The sequence below is a fragment of the Lathyrus oleraceus genome, chromosome 2 (genome assembly GCF_024323335.1).
Source record: "Lathyrus oleraceus cultivar Zhongwan6 chromosome 2, CAAS_Psat_ZW6_1.0, whole genome shotgun sequence".
Taxonomy (NCBI): domain Eukaryota; kingdom Viridiplantae; phylum Streptophyta; class Magnoliopsida; order Fabales; family Fabaceae; genus Lathyrus; species Lathyrus oleraceus.
The window spans coordinates 263817723-263823503 of record NC_066580.1 but is presented as its reverse complement, the minus strand read 5'-3'; the positions used below and the strand labels follow the sequence as shown (position 1 = coordinate 263823503).

At 31.7% G+C, this 5781-nt stretch overlaps 1 long non-coding RNA gene across 1 annotated transcript; it reads right to left on the bottom strand.

Moving 5' to 3' along the window:
- Positions 1–4243: 4243 nt before the first annotated feature.
- On the bottom strand, positions 4244–5440 carry LOC127121338 (uncharacterized). Its single transcript, XR_007803400.1, has 2 exons — positions 5036–5440; positions 4244–4493 (listed from the first exon to the last, which is right to left on the bottom strand). It is a non-coding gene; the product is annotated as an uncharacterized LOC127121338 (long non-coding RNA).
- Between the last annotated feature and the right edge of the window lie 341 nt (positions 5441–5781).

The following is a 5781-nucleotide window of genomic DNA, read 5'->3' as shown; positions in this document are numbered from 1 at the left end:
TTTATTAATAACTAATCTCTTCAGAGTTCACTGGTTACTCTGTTGGTCCCAATTGATAACACTTAGAGCACATATGAGCTCAAATTATTACAACTGGCAATAAATAGAGTACATAGGAACTCAATTGGTCTCAACTGACAACTAATTGAGCATTTAAGGGAATATGGGATATTACACTCTATGAGGCTTAATCCCCAGTTCAAGCGACCATCACCCGTATGAGACTCTAATCCACTTAGGGTATCTTTCACCGTATGGGACTCTAACCCACTTAGGTGTCCACCTTTCCCCATGTCCGCCATGGTTGGGACTCAAACCGAATTGAGGCATGAATCATTGGTGCCACATCCCCACTTACCGCTTTACCTAAGCCTTCGAAGTGGTATGTGCACAATCACAACTAATTCCGAATATGTGATTAATTCTCAGCAACCAATAGGACTTTTGGAGCAACGCTCCTCACCCAAAATATGACTTTTGGAACAAAATTTCTTCACCAAAATATCAAACAAATTCTCATGATATCATATTAATTCTCATGGCATCATAACATGATCCATTCTCATTACATAAAACACACATGTTCCATACAAAGTCCATTAATTCATTTATCAAGTGAACACTTGTCCACGATACACACCTAGATACCGTTGCGCCCAAGCATCACCGTATACCCATTTCCATAACCTAGATTATCCTTCTAAGTTATTAATCAAGTTATTCTCCTAGGTTTCCTCACTCATCTTTGTAAGATTTTTAATCATGTTATTTCACAATCAAACATAACAATAATGTTTAACATTCATCATGATATAATTCATAGAATTTGTAAGGCACATAATATACTAGAACATGGTATAATAATGATAGTCTTTTAAATTATCTTCCTATCGCATCCGTCCGCGTCCAAAACATAGTTATAACACTCAAATAATCTAACAAACTAACTTAATCGAGAATATAGGTTAACACTTGTTCCTTGCACAAATATTCAACAACAAGAGCTTAGCTTAGTGGTAAGGCTGATTTTATATCAATGAGGTCTTGGGTTTGACCCTTATTGGTGGCATATTTTAATTTATCAAGGAATTAATTCATGTCAATTGATTGAATGGGATATTTCTCACAAAATTTCATTAAACCAATCGATTGGTTCTTCAATTTTCTTCAGAAATTCATCTTCTAAACACTCCCTTTTCCAATTTCAACCACCCCAATTCATACCATCATGAATCCATGCTAACACACATAACAATCATGCAATTAAGACAATAATCATACAACATAACCTTCATGAAATTCTTCCCCTCCCCAAGGCTAACTCTATCTAAGAACTCACCTTGGTTTGATGATAAAGATGATGAAATAGAGATGAAGTTGGTGATGATGATGATGAAGATGAGATGATGGTGGTGATGATGAATAACCATGACTTCCTTCTTCTTCTCCAAGCCCTTCTTCCTTTCTCTTCTTCTCTTCTCTACTTTTCCCCTTTCTCTATTCTTTTCTTTTTCTTTCTGATAACTCTCATTCTCTTCCTACCTACTCTTCCTTCTTATCCACTTCTGATAACATATGAGCTTAAATTATTACAACTGATAATAGATAGAGTACATAGGAACTCAATTGGTCTCAACTGACAACTAATTGAGCATTTAAGGGAATATGAGATACTACAATTCTCATGCTTGAGTTGAGTCTATAAGAGTATGATTTCAACTACGCATATTTGCTTATATATATATATATATATATATATATATATATATATATATATATATATATATATATATATATATATATATATATATATATATATATATATATATATATATATATATATATATATATATATATAATTTATTCATAGGAATGATATTATTAAACTCATGTTGTGGAAAAAAAAAGATATTGAATTTGAAAATTTAATCATCACGAAAGAACCACCATTGTTGCAAGCACCTCTACTACAAAGAAGATGTTTAGAGGTAACTATATATTTAAACATTATAGATATATTTTTCACTCAAAAGGATTACCATTTTCACAAATAAATTAAAAATTTTATTCCAAAGATGAATACCTAGATTTACATCAATAAAAAAAATCTAGAATTCCAACGCCTAAAAAATTAATGTACTTGTCATATATACTTCATATATTTACTAACATTTATGAATTATATTTTTAGATAACTAAAATTTAAAGTTAGTCTTTCCTTGTCTCTTTTTATTGTGTATAAATTAAATAGTCCATCAAATGATCAGCTAGAAATAAAGGAGATTCCAATCACTCCGTTTTTAAATATGTCACCTCAAAAGATAATGATTCAAAATAGAACTACACTACAAAATATAATGACAATAACACGGGAGTCAACACTCAGGACCTCTATCAGCAACTTGTCAATTCCGATTCAAGTTGTATACCATGAGCTTTAAGTAACAAAGAATGATGAGAGTGAAGCATTCATATCCTTGTCTAGAATAACTTTGGGTACGAGACGCATGATCCAGTTGCTCAAGGTATTCGCCTTTGTTCATAGACTTTAGTGCAATTTGAATAACGTAATTGACAATTCTTCTTCAAGCAAGAATCAATGAATACTTCAACAGTGAAATATCATTGCACATCAATCCTTCTTTAAAGGTGAAACACCATTACTCTCCTCTTGGATTCAGTACCAAAATTTCCTTCTTGATGTTCATACACTTGGTATCATTATCTTAGAATCACATACCTACTTCCTAATCAATTGTCTCATGCATTGCCTATACAGTTACAGACTTTGACATTCTTATTTCTTGTCTATACAGTTACAGACTTTGGCATATTCTTTCATTGCCCATAAAGTGCAGACTTTGACACCTTTCAATCTCATTTTGATCAGGAGTATCTCAAAGTTTTATTGCTCATTTATCAAGAGAAGTCAAAAGTTCATGTGTTTTATTTACATGCCTTCTTCAACAAGTCACCTCAAACTTTGAGCAATTTAATCAAGAGACATTCAAAGACACCTTATTTTGAGTTCATATGATCATCCATGTACCTTGAAATGCAAGGAAAGTCCAAGTGCACAAGTTTATTCCAAGAGGTTAGACCAAAAAGCCAACATTTGAAGTCAAGGTTCAAAGGATCACAACTCCTTCAATTCTCAACATTTTTGAATGCTTCTTTTTGAACGGCTCTTCTCACTATCCTTTAAAACTTCTATTTACATGACAAGAGCCAATTATGCTTGGATGATCATCAAAAGTTTTAAGACATTATAGGTCATTTATGGACTTAGTGAAATTTGACATATTTTCAAGTGACTTTTTCTCAACTTTCAAGGATTATAACTTCTCCAATATCATTTGTGATGTCCTCTACAAGTTTGCTTCAAGGATCAAAGTCAAATTATGCTTGGAAGTGTCATACCCCAATTTTGTCCGGCCATTTGTGGTTTACCCATGAGATCTCTTTGTTTCAAAGGCCCATTTGCATAAGTGTGTTCATAATCTAAAATATGGTTTGAATCTTTTTACATTACTAATCCAAAACCTATTTTTTTATTAGTAAGTATTAAGAGCCATGTTATTATTTCTATGATCACTATTTACTAGTCCATTTACACATTCCAAATATTTATACCAAGTTCTAAGTTCTTCAAGGGTTCCCAAATTAGATTTGCATTTTTTAGAAACATATATGTTGTTGTTTTTTAAATTAAAAGTTCCATATTTAGATTTTTTGTATTTAAAATAAAATTGTGTTGTTTTTTAAGTTAAAAGTCCCATATTTAGATTTTTATGTTTAAATTAGAATATGTGTTGTTTTTAAATTAAAAGTTCCATATTTAGATTTTTGTATTTAAAATAGAATTGTGTTGTTTTTTAAATTAAAAGTCCCATATTTAGATTTTTGTGTTTAAATTAGAATATGTGTTGTTTCTAAATTAAAAGTTCCATATTTAGATTTTTGTATTTAAAATAGAATTGTGTTATTTTTTAAATTAAAAGTCCCATATTTAGATTTTTGTGTTTAAATTAGAATATGTGTTGTTTTTAAATTAAAAGTTCCATATTTAGGTTTTTGTGTTTAAGATTAGAATTGTGTTGTTTTTAAATTAAATCACTATATTTAGTTTCTTTGTACCTAAGTTAGAATTATGTTGTTTTTAGATTAAGTCATTATACTTAAGTTAGAAGTGTATTGTTTTTAAAAGTTGAAAATTATTAGCAGGAATAAATATTGAGTTAAATTTTGAAAGCTTAAAAGGTAATTACATAATTAAAATTTAATTCAATAAGTTCCAAATAATCCAAACACACATTTTGTCTAAAAAAACTAAACTAAGTAATTACAGTGAAAAAATTCATCCAGATGGAAACAGGTTCGTAATAATCAAAAACCAAGTAGCTAGGTTGAAAACTCCCAAGACCAGCGCGCCTCCAAGTATGCTTTCGTACAACCACTTTTCCATTCCATCAAAGTCTCTTCAGAGTTGTAATCTGCAAGAACAAAAACAACTTATTTAAAAAGCACTTTTCAAAAGCACTTAGAGAACTCAAAAACAACTAAAAAATTGCTCAGATTAAAACTTTATCCATAAGGTTAACCTAAACATCCAAAAAGCACTTTTGACATTAGCTTAAAACAGAACAAACTAAATCCCACATAATCTGTGATGAGAAATTCAAAAAGGGAGGAGTTTCTTAAAGACTGGATCTGGTCTTCATAAACGAATTAGGAGAGGTTAACAGGGAGAGACACAACACAGTAAGAGATCTTCTCAAAAACCAAAACCACAATAACAACAACAACCGTACGACAAAGCTATTTTTTTTCAAAACCCTAAAACCAGAACAACAACGGTAGACGACAACAGCAAGAACAACATAAACATAACACAACGATTCTTCTGAAAAATCCTAGAACGCAACAGAAAACAACAAGAACACAACAAACACAACAGCAAGAACAACACAATATTATTTCTCAAAAAATCTAAAGACAAAAATAGAGGAAGGAAGTTATGAAGGAGTTCATATACCTGATTTCGTGGGAAGCGTCGTCGTCGAACCAAGCCCCAGGTCGGTTACCTTTCTTCTCATCTCCTTCTTCTCGCGTTGCTTCCATAACTAGGTCTTCATGCATGTGAAGCCCTCGCTCTTGTTTGTTTTGAATTGTGGTTGATGTTGTTTTGATTAGAATTTAGGGTTACGTTTAGGACTCAAGATCTGGACGAATGATTTGTTTTTTTCGAAATCCAAGCCTGTATTTAAACTCAGAAGGCTCGATTTAGGTGGGGTAGGGTTTTGGGTGGTTGAACCACCGCGAGATGGAGGCGGCGCCGCCACAGACGGCCGCCCGCCGCTCTCTTCTTCGACGAAGAGGTCAGAGAGAGAGACGCTCTGTACAGAGCGTTTTTAGGGTTAGCAAGTGTAGAGAGAGAATGGAAATGGAAAAGTATAAACTCGTTTTTCCTATTTTTGTTTAAAGCTGACCAAGTTGGGTTTTCTTTGGGCCTTGAGATTCTGGCCCATCCATTAATCCCTATTAGCACCCCCATACAATTGGGTTGTCCCTTTTAGGCCCATGCTGATTGTTTTAGAATTTAATTAGATAATTTTTTTATTTAGAAATAATTGTAGATTAATTAGAATTCTATTGTGATTTAGATTCATTTTAGAATTTTAACTTAATTTAGAATGATTTTAAAATTTAATCTTTGAAAATATATTAGAATTTAATTAGATTTCTTTTTTTAGAAATAATTGTAGATTAATTAGAATTATA